The sequence below is a fragment of the Phascolarctos cinereus genome, unplaced genomic scaffold (genome assembly GCF_003287225.1).
Source record: "Phascolarctos cinereus isolate Bilbo 61053 unplaced genomic scaffold, phaCin_HiC Scaffold_3;HRSCAF=262, whole genome shotgun sequence".
NCBI lineage: Eukaryota > Metazoa > Chordata > Mammalia > Diprotodontia > Phascolarctidae > Phascolarctos > Phascolarctos cinereus.
In genome coordinates this window covers 188,640,532-188,656,752 of record NW_027555736.1, presented here as the reverse complement: position 1 = coordinate 188,656,752, position 16,221 = coordinate 188,640,532, and the positions used below count along the sequence as shown (strand labels likewise).

The 16,221-nt window shown below is 39.7% G+C and overlaps 1 protein-coding gene across 1 annotated transcript in view; it reads left to right on the top strand.

Moving 5' to 3' along the window:
• The first annotated feature begins 50 nt into the window (after positions 1-50).
• The window catches only part of TP53BP1 (tumor protein p53 binding protein 1), a 179,864-nt gene continuing 163,693 nt past the window's right edge, over positions 51-16,221 (top strand). The window contains exon 1 of the mRNA XM_078151368.1: positions 51-88. The gene's annotated coding sequence lies outside the window, so the exon portion shown is untranslated. The remainder of the gene's footprint in view (positions 89-16,221) is intronic.

The window sequence follows — 16,221 nt, the reverse complement described above, 5'->3', positions numbered from 1 at the left end:
CTCCCTTCCCCCTTCCTCCTCCCACCTGCCTCACTCGAACCTGCGGCGGCTGGACCTGGGCTGAGGCACGAGGCAGGGGCGGAGGGAGGTAAGGGACCCAAAGGAAAGGGTCAGGGGTCTGGCTGGTCAGCAGTAAGAGCTGCTCCCTAGGACTTTTTTCCTGGGGCCTAGGGGGGAGCCATCTTGCTGCTCCCCGAAGCCTGTCTCTATAAGGTTGGCTCTCTTCATCTCTATCATTGTACACTGGGCTAGCGCCTCATCCACTGCTGGCCTGAGGCGTGCGATACCTGGTTTCCATCATTCCCATCCCTGCCCTACTCCTCATCTGCCCCGAACAGGGTGTCCCCTTCATGCTTATCCCCTCAGCCACCTCCCTCCACCCTAGCTCTGGAGTCAGGGCCTCCCGTCCATCCCCAAATCTCTAGGAAGACATTGTGATTTAGAGGATGGTAGCCGGCCGTTCTCTATCTTTAAGGAGAAGCCGGACACCGGGGAATGAGCTTAAACTGCAGTGAGGGGGAAATAGATAAGACTCAAGAAAAACCTTTTCTGCAGATTTCTCCAGACGATGGGGGAGGGGGTGCAGAGCCCTCTCTCTGAGCTGGGGGAGAGGCTAACCTCTCTGACTGCGGGAGGAGAGAAGAGGTGACCTCTGGAGGTCCTCAACAATGGTGTGTGATGGGACTGGAATATACTTGCACATGAGGCTGGACTATGTGAATTTCTCTGCTCTCTCACTCTGCATCCTATGTTCTTCCTCTTCTTCCTCCCTCTGTTAGCACACTAATTCTGATTCAGCTCCCAAACGAGACTCTAACCAAGTGTTCATACTGTGGGAGATAATCCTCAGGGACTCAGCAAATTGCAGTGGTACTCATTTTCTGTCCCATGTGCCTAACATTTTGAGAGGGAGGGGGACCTTGATTGATTCAGCTAGAGAGTACAGATGGATTATATAGTATTTATTTTTATTTTTGACTTCAGCATTTCTGGCAAGAAAAGCACAGCAGAACACAAAAAGAGGATTGTCTATGAAACCACGAGTCTCTATTTCATACTGTTATTAAAAAAATGGACTCTGTATCAGATTCCCCTGGAAAGCTCTAAGGAAGATGGCCAGTGGTTTAATAAATAAATACACTGGGATGTACCTTTCCTCAGGTTAACTCCTACCCAGTTGACCCGTAGAATAGTCAATGAAGTAAGTTTTTTTAAAGTGATGTTTTTCATTATCACTTTATATATAACCTTAGTTCTGTGACAGAGCAATCAATCATCATAGCCGTGGTGATAAAGGGTTTTTGTCAATACCTAGATGGCAGAATAGTAGACTTGTTTACAATTAGTAGCTATATAGTAAACCAGTCATCTAGCTCTGCAACCAGGCTGAGAATATCTGGGTAATCAGTAGCTTCAGTTATGGGAAGGTACAAAGGAGAGAGGGAATTGGGGTGGGGAAGATTCTACATCTGATAAAACATGCAAACAGCGTCCCAGTTCTGGTCTTTACCTTCTAAAACTGCCCCTGAACAGGGGGAAAAGGATAGAGCATATCACAGACTTTTTTTTTTTAAATTGGAAACACTGCCAAGTGGTGATATGGAGCTGGTGAAGAGCCCAGTAAGAATAGGAATGAGCAGTTTCTATGGCAACGTGCTAGAGATGAGGCCCTTGTCTAGGGCTAGACCCTGCAATAAGGGTTAGCAGCATTTAGCTACAGGTTTTACCACTTCATCAAGCCAGGCAAAGAGATCAAACTGCAGATGTGGTGATGGGATACAAAAACATGAATAAAATAGTCCCTATCCTTGCATTTTATGGGTCCTGAATAAGTGACCTGTGGATAGTACATCCTGAGAGGGTTCTGGTGTATATCAGAATGGGCAAGCATATATGCTCAGGGTATCCAGAAGACTCACCAGGAAGATATAACATAGTGAATGAAGAGCTCACTTTTGAGTTCCATGTCATTGCTAGGTCATCACACTATCCACATCTAGTTTCTTGGGAGCTCCTATCCTTGATATAGTAGAAAGAGCCCTGACTTGAAATTATAAGAGCTGGGTTTGAATGATGTTGTAAGTACTTACTATCTTTGGCACCTTGAACAAGTCTCAATCTCTTGGCTTGTTTCTTCATTTGTAAGATGACAGGGTTCTACTAGATGATTTCTAGGGTTACCTTCCTGCTCTAAATTCTATCATCCATTGATACTAGTGCCGATTCAATTCAGCAGACATTATCTGTTTTGTTCAGGCCACAATACCATGTGCTTGGACTACAGAAATGGAAAAAACCCATTCCCACAAAAAATTTACAGTCTAACAGGGGAGATGATCAGTAGGTGCAGTAGTTTTATATTCAATTTTTAAGGGATTCATCAGTCACCATGATTAACATCCACCTATAAAGAGGACAACATCTGTGGTGGTGTTGTGTACAAACTAGACTGCTTCTAGAATTTTGCTAAAGCAAACAGCGAATTTAGAAAGAGTTAGCAGAATGGACCCATTGGGAGTTAGCTCCCAAGGGTGGCACTGGAGCATTAGCAATTGCAATATGGAATGAATTTGGTTGCTCCTCCTGTGATCTTCTCTGGTGTTCCACTCTATTGCTGTCGGTTTTGAGGAGGTTGGGGAAGGCACCAGATAACACCTTTGTTCAATTCAACAAACATTTTTTGAGTACCTTCTATATTCAAGACATTATGCTAGGCACTGGGGGATGCAAGACAAAAATGAAACTACCTCTGCTCTTAAAGAGCTTAGATTCTACAAAGGAGTAACAACACACACAGACATAAGTAAATACACTGTATTTGGGTTCTTCCAGGACAACTGATCTGGGTTCTAGGGTGCTTGGTGGAGCCTCCTAAAACTATAGCTCGTGTGTCCCCTCCGCTGTGTTTACCTATAAGTAGTTATCCGAAGGATGCAAAGAGTTCAAAGCTAAAGCATTTATTGAAATAGCACAGTGAGATTTCTAATAGAACATTAAGCTCACAACCTTAGGGCTCAATTTCCTCAATCACTGATGTGATATAGATTTGTGAGTGAGCAAGTCCAGAGCTTTTGCCATCTCAGCTAGGCACATTGCTTTGATGGGCTCACTGGGCATGTTTTTGTGCAGGGCGTGTTACGGTTCTGGTTGCTGGTTGGTTATGGCCCCCTTCCACCTCCAGTTTCTGGTAACCTAAAATTCTTGGTTAGGACCCTGCTAGTTTCTCTAAGAAAACCAGAACCCTTACCTTAGAGCATTTGGAAAGCATCCCCATTTTTTTCTCCCTTAGGGTCTTAGCTCTGAGGCCTTCCATCTCCCTAGTGACAGGATCCCAGTTCTAGATGCCAAGCTCTTTCTTCTTTTTTTTCTTCTTTTTTTTTTTTTTTGGTGAGGCAATCAGGGTTAAGTGACTTGCTAAAGGTCACACAGCTACTAAGTGTCAAGTGTCTGAGGCTGGATTTGAACTCAGGTCCTCCAGACTCCAAGGCCAGAGCTCTGTCCACTGTGCCACCTAGCTTCCCCCTCCTTAAATTTGTTTACAGAAGGTTCAGGAAGCCATGTCCTTGAAATTCCCTTGTAGACTGTCTATAAACACATAACTGATAGTCATTCCTTGTGAGCTCCCTCTTCTCCCCTCCTCTTCATCTCATAATCCTGTGACATCATTTCCTCTGATTTCTTCCTTTAAGCCAGAGATGACTCTACTTCTGTGTATCCTTGATCCTATCAACTTCCATCTTCTTGCTCCCACTATCACTTCCTCCTTTAATCTTCAATTTCTTTCTACCTATTCACTTCTTCCTTGCTACTTACAAACAAGCCCATTTCCTCCATTCTGAAGGAAAAAAAAAAGCTCTCACTAGATGTTACCATCTCATCAAGCTATTATCCTTGTTTTCTTTTTCCTTTGTTAGTCAAACTTGGTGAAAATAAAAAGCCATCTATATTGGGTGCCTCTACTACCTAGCCTCTCCTCTCATTCTCTTATAAATCCTTGGTAGTCTGGCTTCTGACTTCATCATTCAAATAAAATGGCTTTGTCCAAAGTTACCAAGGATCTCTTAAATGCCATATCAAATGTCCTTTTTTCAATTCTCATCCTTTATTTTGACCTCTTTTCAGCATTTGACATTGCCAAGCCCCCTCTCCTCTTTATCTCCCCTTTGACTTTTCATGATACTCCTCTCTCCTGATTCTACCCCTGTCCTACTGTTCCTTCTTAGTCTTCCTTGCTGGATAAGCATCCATGTCATGCCCCCTGAATGAGTGAACTCCCAGATACTATACTGGCTCCCGTCTCACTCTAACTTCCCTCTCTTCTCAATTGACTCGGACACAGATTGCTTTTTATGTAGGACATAAAGGGCATGGCTGATCCTGGAAGCCAGTTATTAAAAGGTTCATGTGTCCATCAGTTGCGTTTATCCAGTGGCCAATACTTTATAATTTGAAGACTGAGGAGCTTCAGTTTGATCAGTGACTAACAAAGGCCTATCCTTTATTATGTTTTATCAGGTTAAGAAACACCCCTCTCCCTGTACTACAAATTTGATCAGACTTCCCCTAATCTTCCTTCTTTACACAAAATATATATATATACAAAGTAGTTTCAAGAGGGAAGAATGCTAACAACGGGGGGGATTAGGAAAGGCTTGTGTGGGAGGTGACATCTCAGCCACTTGGAGGGAAATTGGGGATTCTGTGAAACTGGGATGAGGAGGGAGCACATTCTAGACATGAAGGACCAATTCTGCCAAGGCATGGAGGTGGAATGGGAGATGGAATGTTGCCTATGAGAAGCTAGCAGGCCAGCGTTACTAGAACAGAGTGGAAAAAAGTATTGGCTATTTATAGGAACAGGTGAATCAAGGTTACTGATGCACAATTTCAGTTAGTCATAGAACACATGACAGTAGTAAACTCTGGTATGGAGGCTAACTATTATGCTTTTCGGTAGTAAGGGTGCAGTGGATAGAGGCTTGGCCTGGAGTGAGGAAGATCTGAGTTCAAATTTGACCTCAGAAGCTTATAAGCTGTATGATTCTAGGTAAGCCACAACCTCTCCTTACCCCAGTTTCTTCAACTGTAAAATGGGGATAATAAAAGCACCTACTTCATAGGTTGCTGTGAGGATAAAATCAGATAATATTTGTAAAGTGCTTAGCACATAGTAGGTGCTTAACAAGTGCTTGTTCCCTTCCCCCTTATTTATTAGGAGAGCCAGATTACCAGGGGATTCGTAGCAGCTAGCCCCCTGGTTACCTTTAAATAAAGAATTTTTAAAAATATCAATGTCCCCTATTTCTGACCTTGTAAATTTAAGCAGCCTTCAAGGGGCTCTGGCCTCCTTTGGCAGAATTCCAATTTGTCCTGGCTAGGTTGAAGGGTTCTATGACCTAAGGTTTCAGGAAAGCAGCAGCTCGGGTTCTCATTACATACTCAGTTTTGCCCATGAGGCAGAGTCTTTATGCAGAGTTGTGTTAGATTACAGGATTGCAGTGCCAGAGGCTATATCTTTGGCTTTTTGGAGCATATTGAGAGGTCATGATGCAGCTGAGCAGCAGGGGTAGGGTCACCTTCTGGCATAACCCAGGGATGGGTCTGAATAAAATAACCTCGAGGAATGTTGCAGAGGCCGATTAATGTGAGAGTGTGGAGCTTATAGAGGATTCTACATTTCTCAGTGTTTATTCACCCTGACTAGAAGAGACAGAGTATTGGCATCTTTTTAAATCTTTCCTTTAGAATGTCAGCTCCTTTAAGTAGGAATTGTTTCAATCTCTGCATTTGTTTCCAGCATCTAGCATAGTGCCTATTATACTAGGTGCTTAATAAATACTCGATTGATAGATTGAGGGATTGATTCTTCTTCCCTTTCCCCCTTTTCACTCACTGACCTTCCTGTTACCCTACAAAGGACAACTGACATTTTCCTTCTCCCTTTCACCTTTAAATGTGATTAGCTAAGATGGAAAGGAAACATTTATGGAGGCCATTTCTTCCCCTTTCTCAGCTTGCCCTGCTTCAATCCCAACTCAAGCTACCTGACTCTAGCTTCTTCATTGACACCACCCCCAATCCAGGACCCCCTACTCCTAACATCTGACTTTGCCCTAGGACCTTCTCCAGTGCTCTGGAGGACTTCTCTAACCAGACCCACCTCAAACTGCTAACTCCTAATTTCCCTCTAGACTCCCCATAGTCTATATCTTCACCTGCTCTTGCCTACCATGAGGCAGGACATCTGGACCTCACAGAACACATCATCACTACCTACCTAGAGGCTGGATCTTGAGGAAAGGGACTTGAATGGTCTAATTACCCACCTCCTTCAATGGACCTCTCCACCCCCTGATACTCTGCTTGGACCCATTTCTTAATGGTTAGTGTACTCCCACCCCCTCATGGTCACATCATCCCAATGATTCTCCACCCATGGCTGACTTTATTACAAACACTATGCCCTATCCCCCACTGCCTGCTCCCTTATTCTCATCCCCCTCAACTCTACCCCATCCCCAGTATCCTACTCCAGAGCTATCTAGAATGCTCGCTCCATAATTTACAGACTTGCTTTCATCTTAAACCATTTCCTTTCTCGTTTCCTCCATCTTTTGATTCTTATTGAGACCTGACTTTATTCTTTTGACACTTCATCACTGACTAACCCTTCAAAATAGTGTTTGTACTTTCACTCATTATTCCACACTCTTCCTCCCTCAAACAAAACAAAACAAAGCAAAATTCGATCTGGAGTAGGGTAGATCAAAAGCTGCTTACTCTCCATTATCTTCTTCATTAAGCATCGCCTTCTTTTTTTGAGTTTATTCTTTCTACATTTATCACCGAATTTAGATCCTGGTATCTATTATCCACCGATCCTTAACACACTCTGTTTCCTGCCTCAATGAGTTCTGTGCCTGGTTGAGACTTTCTCTCCACTTTAACTCCTGCCCTTACTAGAGGACTTCAACCGACATATTGACAATCCTTCTAATATACCCTAACTTCAGACTTCATTAGTCCTCATGACCTACTCCTCCACTCCACTATAGCTACACACAGAATCATACCCTTTATCTTGACATCATTTATAAGTTTTCCATTTCCATGTTCATGAACTCTCAATTTCCTTTACCTGATCATAATTTTTTTTTATTATTTTATCTTTTCCTCTACCTTTCAACCCCTAAATCCACTTTTTGGGGACTTCATTGTGACCTTTAATCCCTCTACCCTTCCATCCTTTCCCAGGTCATTACCCCTGCACTGACTACTCTTCCCTACCTTAACTCACCTCCTTGGATAATCAATTTAACTCTACATTATCCTTTAAACATTCAAATTTCTTGTCTGCTTGTCTTATTGTTGATCATGTCCTGCCGAACCTCAACTGTTGATTACTTTTCTTTTACTCCTATTCACATACTATTGAACGGAACTGGAGGAAATCGTGACACTGTGCTGAGAAGGTCCACTACAGATTTATGTTGCATAACTTCAGCTGGGGTCTCACCGGAGCAAGGTAAACCTTTTGAACATCTCTAATTGTTAGCTCGTCTTCTCCTCACAGCATCTATTCCAAATATTTTTCACCATTCCTTAAGCCTCCAGTGGCACACCCTCTCCCCACCTTCTCAGCTGAGGACCTTGTCTTGTAAAATTTACCAAGACTGAGGTCATTCTACAAGAGTTCCCTCTTTTTTTCTTCTCATTTCACATCAGTAAGATGTCTCTCCCACCTTCTCCCAATCTCCTCCTTCATACCTACCTCACATGAAGAGTTAGCCCATCTCCTTGCCAAGGCACACTCCTCTACATGCACCCTTGATCACATTCCATTCCATTTTTTCCAGTAGATTCCTCCCACTGTAGTCCCCACTCTTTCCCTAATCTTTATCTACTGGCTGCTTCCTTACTACCTACAAACACACCAATGTCTTTCTTATCCTTAAAAAAAAATCCTTACTTGATTTGATCACCTCTGCTGGCTTTCATCCTCTATCTCTGCTCCCCTTTGCAGCTAAACTGCTCCAGAAAGCTATCTATACTTGTTATCACAACTTCCTTTCTTTTGTCACAATTCTAAACCCTCTGTTATCTGGCTTCCAGCCTTATTTATTCAACTATAACTGCTCTCTCCAATGATTTGTTATTGCCAATCCAATGACATTTTCTCAGTCTTCGTCCTTCTTGACCCCTTTACAGCCTTTGACCTGTTGATCATCCTCATCTCCTGCATATTCTTTCAATTTTGGGTCTTCAAAATATTGCTCTCTGCTGGTTCTCTAAGGTCCTTCTTCTTGTCTGACTGCTTCCTTCAGGACTCAGCTCAAATCTCATTTTTTGCAGGTGACTTTTCCTGGTCTCCCCAACTGTTAGTCCCTTCCCTCTTAGGTCGTCTTCTGTGTATGTATACACAAAGATACATATATACATGTGTTATATATATATATATATATATATATATATATATATATATATATATATACACATACATGTGTGTGTGTGCATGTATATATACATATAGGTATCTATGTATATATATATATTATATATACATATACATATAGATAAATAGCATGCATGATTTTTTGGCTTCTCTCCATTAGATTGGGAGCTCCCTGAGGACAAGGACTGTTTGCCTTTCTTTGTATCCTGGGCACTTAGCCCTATTCCTGTCACATAATAAGTTCTTAAATGCTGGTCTAGTGACCCTTTTTCTTCAGACATTAAATCTGACTCCCCCATTTTCAGATAAGAGATCTAACTAAGCACATAGAATTTGGGGGAGAATGGGCCCAAACTTAAGCAGCTTCTACATAGCATTGGTCCCACTAAGTTCACTTCCGTATATCACTGCTGGATATGTCCTGATATTAGCTACTGCTGGACTGGGACCCTTAGGTTATTCTTTAGGACCTCCTTGCTGGGCTGAACACAAAACCTGGTATGGACTTCAGCTCCTAGATCACTGATGACTTGCTACTCTGACCTTTCAAAGCTCACAAGGTCATAGCTGTCTCCAGTGTCCCTAACATAAAAGCAGGAAAGGTTAGCCGCAACAGACGAGCCTCTCTCCCTAGGGACAAAGCCTTTGCAGTCTACTGAATCTAGATAGGAAAGAACCAAAACAAGAGAATCTCTGACTAATGCCTTTGGAATGGATTATGTTCCAGTCCCAGCTCCACAGCAGATCAAAAAGGCTGTCCTTGGGGCAGCTAGATGGTGCAGTGGGTAGAGCACTGGCCCTGGATTCAGGAAGACCTGAGTTCAAATTTGACTTCAGATATCTGACACTAGCTGTGTGACACTGGGCAAGTCACTTCACCCCATCGCCTAACCAAAACAAAACAAAATGGTTCTTCTGTACCTTGAGGTTCACAGACTGGAACCAGTTGAAATTGTCTGCATGCTCCAAAATCCGTGTGGAGATTTCAGCAGCCAAGAACGTTGTGCATGCTCACCAGCCTCCTATTACACTTGATAACGAATTAACCTGTCATTCCTGATACAGTTCCAACCTGCTTATAGTGAATGACCTTTTAAATATGTTGCTGTAGCTTCTTTTGCTAGTATTTTATTGAATTTTTTCCATTTGTATTTATTTGTCTATAATTTTCTTTACTTTGTTTCTCTGTGGTTCAGGTATTAAGGATGTATTTGTTTCATAAAATGAGTTTGGTAGGACACCTTTCTATATTTTGCAAACAATTTACATAGTTTTGGAATTAATTATTTTTTGATATTTTGGAAGAATTGTCTGATTGGGCCTGAATTGTTATTTTTTTTTCTTTGAAACATCATTTATAGTCTATTCAACTTCTTTTCTTGAGGTCAGGTTATTTAAAATTCTCTATTTCTTTTCCTGTTTACCTGGGCATTACATATTTTTAAAGTATTTATTTCATTTAGGTTGTCAGTTTTGTAAATGCATAACTGGCAAAATAATTTCTAGAACTTCCTTTATTTCCTCTTCATCTGTTGTGATGCCTCTTTTTTCATTCTTTATTTTGGCAATAGGATTTTATTCTCTCCTTTTTTTGAAATCTGCTCATGGCTGACTCATTCTGTTAGTTTTTATTTAAGCAGTTACTTAGTTTTTATCAATTGAATGGTTTTTATTTTCAATTTTGTTTCTCTTCTTTGATTTTCACCATTGATAATCTTATGGTCCTTTCTTAGTTCTCTTTCTTGGCCTCTCTTTAGCCTCGGACACTGTTAATCATCTTCTCTTCGATACTCTCTAGGTTTTTGTGACACTGCTCTTTCTTGGGTCTTCTCCTGTCTCTCTGGCCACTCCTCAGTCTCCTTCCCTGAATCTTCACATAGATCTTGCCTAGGTGTTCACTATGGTTCTGTCCTGGGTTCTCTTCTCTTCTCCCTCTATACTATCTGGCTTGGTGATCTCATCAACTCTAATGGGTTTAATTATCATCTCTTTGCTGATAATTCCAAGATTTCTATACCCAATCCTAACTTCTTGACTGAACTTCCAGTTTCGCATCACCAGCTGCCTCTTGTACATCTTGAACTGGATGTCCTGTAAATATCACAAACTCAAAATGTCCAAAACTGAACTCCTGAACTTTACTCTTCCAGACTTCCCTATTATCATCAAGGACATCATCCTCCCAGGTACCTAGGTTTACAACATTAGCATCATCCCAAATTCCTCACTCATACTCCTATATTAATCTGTTGCCAAGTTTTGCTGTTTCTGACTTCACAACATCTCTCATAGGCCTCACCTTCTCTCCACTACCCTGGTGCAGAACCTCATTACCTCTCATCAGGACTATTTTAATACCCTTCTAGCTACTCTACCTGTCTCAAATCTTTCCCTATACCAGTCTATCCTCTTAGCATCCACTCAAATGCCAACATGATTTTCCTAAAGTGCAGGTCTATGATCATATCTTCCGTTTACACTATATATCTTAAATGGACAATTTTTTTGGTATGTTAGAATTAGAATTAGAGGTATATTAGGCCTTTTAGAATATGAGGCCCTTGAGGCAAGGACTGTGTTGTTGCCTTACTTTGTACCCCTGTACTCAGGAGGTTGTTTTATAGTAAGAACCTATAAATTCTTGTTGGCTGAGTGACTATTTTGGTGTTTAGTTGTTTTTTAAAAATTTATCGTTTTTCTCATTTTTTTATGTTGCACGTCCAATTTATCGATCAATTGTTCTCTTTTTTGCTCATGGAAATGTTTAGGGATACATTTTCACCGAAAGTCTCATTTAACTATCACCCTAAAGTTTTGGTATGTTGTCTCATTGATGTAATTTTCTTTGATGAAATTATTATTTTTTCTATGATCTGTTCTTTGACCTATATATTCTTTAGATTATATTACTTAGTCTCTATTTAAGTTGGAATAATTTCTTCAAATACTTTTTATTTATTCATTTTTTATTATATTGTAAGTAAAGGACATGTTTAATATTTCTGTTTTCTGTTTTTCTTTATGAGATTTTTTTAGGTACCAATGTGCCATGCACAGGTGAAAAATCTGTATACAGTACTCCTTTTAATTCCCATTCAATTATGCCAAAGAGCTACCGTATCTAATTTTTCTAAACCCCAAAGAAACTTCCGTCTACCATGTGGTTAGCAGATTGGAACCAGTTCCAGTATGTCTACACATGCTCCAAAATCTCTCTAAGGTACTTTCATTATATGTTACTATAGCTCTTCCAGCAGTAGCTCCCCAGCCTCTTTCACATGGGGAGTAGCATTAGAGAGGTTCTGTTCATGTGCCAGTCTCCTGTTACATTTGTTTATCTTTTTGTTAGATTTGTCCACATCTGAAAGGGACACACTGAAGTCTCCAACTATCTTCTCTTAAATCAAACAAAATGAAATTAAATAATAACCCCCAGGTCCTGTGTTTGTCTTTCTTTAGCTCCTTTGTGTAACCCTTGAATCAATCAATCAATCAACAAGTATTTATTAAGCACCTGGTATGTGCCAGGCACTGTGCTGGATTCTGGGAAATTCAAGAAATGAAACAATCCTTACTTGTAAGGAGCTTCTATTCTAATGGAAAAATTTTATATATATATATGTATATATATATATATATATGTATATACACATATATAGTATACAATTAGTAAATACATACATACACACATATATATGTAGATATATATGTATGTGTGTATGTGTATATATGTGTATGTATATATATTTCATATATATATTATATATATATATATATATATATATATAAAATAGTTAAAATACAAGGTAGAGTAGTAGGAAGGGCTACAGTGTTTTGAGAATCAGGAAAGATTTCATGTAGAAGATGGTGCATAAGCTGTGTCTTAAGGAAGATAGAGAATCTACAAGGTGGAGACGTGGAGGGAATACATTCCAGGCATGTGGGATAACCTGTACAAAGTCATGGGAGATGGGAAATTGGAATGTAGTTAAGTCAACAAGCCTTTCTTAAGTGCTTACTGTGTTTCCAGGTACTGTGCTTAGTAGTTCATATACCAAAGTACTGTCCCTTCCTTCAAAGAGTTCACATCCTTAATGAGGGAGACAACAAGCAAATAACTATGAGCCATGACGGAGTGAGAGAAGGTGATGAGGAAAGGCTTTTTGCAGAAGATAGGATCTGAATGGTCTTGAAGGAAGATGGGAAACCTGGTGGGGAGAGGTGAGGAGGGGAAGGATTCAGGGCATGGGAACAACCAGTGAAAAGACATGGAGTGTCCTGTGGTCAGTGTTGTGCTTAGGGAAAATTACTTTGGTAGCAGGACCTAGGACTGAAGTGGTAAGAGACAAGAAACTGTTGGAATAATCTAGGTAAGAGGTGAGATCAGCCTGAACTAAGGTGGTAACTTTGTGAATGGAGAGAAGGGAATGGATTTGACATATGTTGTGAAGGTAGAAACAGCAAGATTTAGCAACTGATTGGATATGTGAGAGGGGGGTTGAGGAGTTATGCGTAACGGCAAGGTTAGGGGCAGCTAGGTGGTGCAGTGGATAGACCACCGGCCCTGGAGTCAGGAGGGCCTGAGTTCAAATTTGGACTCAGACCAGACACTTGACACTTACTAGCAGTGTGACCCTGGGCAAGACACTTAACCCCAACTGCCTCACCAAAAAACAAAAACAGAAAACATAATGGCAAGGTTGCAAATCTGGAAGCTTGAAAGGATGGTGATGCTTTCAACAGAAATAGGGAAGTTTGGAAGAAGAGGGTGGGGCTAAGAGTAAAAGATAATGAGTTTAGGTTTGGATGTGTTGAATTTGAGATGCTTTCTTAGACATACAGTTTGAAATGTCCAATAGGCAGTTAGTGATGCAAGATTGAAACTTAGGGGGCAGATTGGTACTGGATACACAGATCTGGGAGACATATACATAGAGATGATAGTTAAACTATTGGAGCCTGTGGGGGGAGAGAGAGAGAGAGAGTGAAAGAGAAGAGAAGACCTGGAGGACAGAACACTGGGGAACATCAAGATCTGGGGGAGGGGGTAATAGCTCTTCTTCCCTCTTAGAACATTAGCACTTCCGTACCAAGTAGTTCCTTCCAATCACTTAAATCTATTTACGTTTCTGGTTTTCCTAATCTCCTGTGTTTGGACTTCAGACATTCTACCCCACTCTGGTTTTTTTGTCAGGATTGCTTAAAAGTATTCTAAGACCTATTTTTTTTCCCTGTAGGATTATTATCAATTTTTGCAGGGTACATTATTTTCAATTGTTAAGTCTTTTTATTTCGCCTTTTGGAATATTGTATTCTACAATTTTCTGTCTCATAATAATTGTGGCAGTCTTGTATGATGGTGACTGTGATTGGTATTTTTAATTTTTGTTTTCTTTCAGAAGATGACCAGTAGATTCTTTCTCTTTTCACTTTGTTCTTTGGTTCTCATATGTCTGGGCACTTAAAAAATTTTTTTTTTTGCCTTTTGGTGAGGCAATCGGCCGTTAAGTAACTTGCCCAGGGTCACACAGCTAGTAAGTGTCAAGTGTTTGAGATTGGATTTGAACTCAAGTCCTCCTGACTCCAAGGGCGGAGCTATATCCACTGTGCCACCTAGCTGCCCCCATGGGCACTTTTCTTTTGCTATTTCTTATTTCCCCCAATTACTTTTATTTTGGGATAAAATTTAAACTTAAATACAAAACAAGAAAAGAAAAAAAAACATTGCCATGTACACAGCAGAACATGAGAGGATTCAATATAAAACAATAGATACTACACTGTTTTCAAAGCTGCCCAGCTTTTCTTTGCTTCCTTGTAGGTTTTCTTTTGTTCTCTGCTGTGTACTTTTTAACTTTAATTTTTCCCCTTCTTTCCCACCCCCCACTACCTTAAAGAAGGCTACAATTAAGTGAGGAGGTATATACACTCACACATAGATATCTGTAAACACGCATACATACGCATATATACTCACACACATATATGTGAGACTGTACTGTGCTTATTTCTACTTGTCGTCTGTTTCTCTGAAGGTGGATAGCATCTTCCTTTGTAAGTACAAGTTTTCCTATGTTTTTCTAAGTCAACCAACTCATCATGTCCTACACCACAGCAATATTTCAACCCAATCACATCCTATCTGAGAGATTGTCTATGAAAGTTTCCCCCCAATTTTCTGCATTCCATCTATTCTTGGCTACATAGGTTTTATTTATACAAGAAAATTCTAATATAAAATAATCAAAATTATCCATATTACACTTCAACAATGCTCTCACCTTATAACATAGTTTAATGTCTGATACAGCTGAATCTACTTCCTTTACATCTTTTTTCCCTGGTTTCTTTGAAGATCCTGACCTTTTGTCCTCCCATATGAACTTTGTTATTATTTTTTCTAACTCGCTAAAATAATTTTTTTAGTAATTTAATTGGAATGGCATTGGATAAATAGATTAGTTAAGTAAAATTGTCATTTTAAAAATTATATTGGCTTTACCTACCCATAAACAATAAATATTACTTCAGTTATTTAGATCTGACTTTATTTGTATAAAAAGTATTTTATATTTATGTTCATATAGTTCCTGTGTGTGTTTTGGCAGATATACTCTCAGGTATTTTATACTGTCTGGTTATTTTAAATGGTCTAAAACAATATTAAATAATGTTGCTGACACAGTGTAGTTTCCCTATTTTTCTCTTTTGATTGAATCTGTTTTGGCTTTAAACTTGTCTAAGTTCATGATTACTACCCCTGCTATTTTTATATAATGAATTCTACTCCTGACCTTCATCCTATCTTTGTGTATATCTCTCATTTTTATAGCATTTCCTGAAAGCAATATATTGTTGAATTCAAATTTTTAATCAGTTATCAGTTTCCATTTTATGGGTAAATTTGTCCCATTCACATTCTAAGCTACAATTATTTTTTGAGTATTTTCCTCCTTCCTATTTTTCCTCACTATCCTTCTCACCCTATTCTTATCCCTCCTCACTCCTCTGCTTTACTTCTATTTGCTACTTTGTCCTCTATTCCTTAACCTACTCACCCCTCCAACACCCCTCCCTTATCCTCTCCATCCCCACCCTATCCCCTTGCCCTCTTATTTCTTTCAGAATTTAGAAGACTTTTAATACCCTTCTAGATTATATGTGCTGTTCCCTCTTTAGCACATTCCCAATGAGAGTAAAGTTCCAGTACTAGCTTACTCCCCCTTACTAGCTTCTTCTGTATCAATTTTTCCTTTTATGCCTTATTTGTATGAGATAATTTCTCCTTTTTATCTCTCCCTACAGTTTTTTTTCAAGATCACCTCATCATACACAGCTCAGCCCAAGCCTTTTTTTCAAACTACCCAAATAGCAATGACAGTCATAAGAGTACTGATAATATTTTCACATGTACAAGATAAACAATTTGACCTCAATGAGTCTTTTATAATTGGTCTTTAATGTTTACCTTATATTTCTGCTGGATGTTATATGTTGAATTTTCCCTTAAGTTCTGAGGGTTTTTTTCACAAATACCTGAAAGTCTTTTAGTTCATTAAATATCTTTTTTTTCCCCCCATTAAAGATTATATTTCACTTTGCTGGGTAAGTTACCCTTGGTTATAGCTCCAGCTCTTTTGCTCTATTGGATATAGTATTCCAAGACCTACAGTCCTTCAACATAGTAGCTGCTAGGTCTTATGTAATTCTTATTGTAGCTCCAGAATATTTAAATTTTTGTTTTCTTGTGCTGCCAATATTTTTTCCTT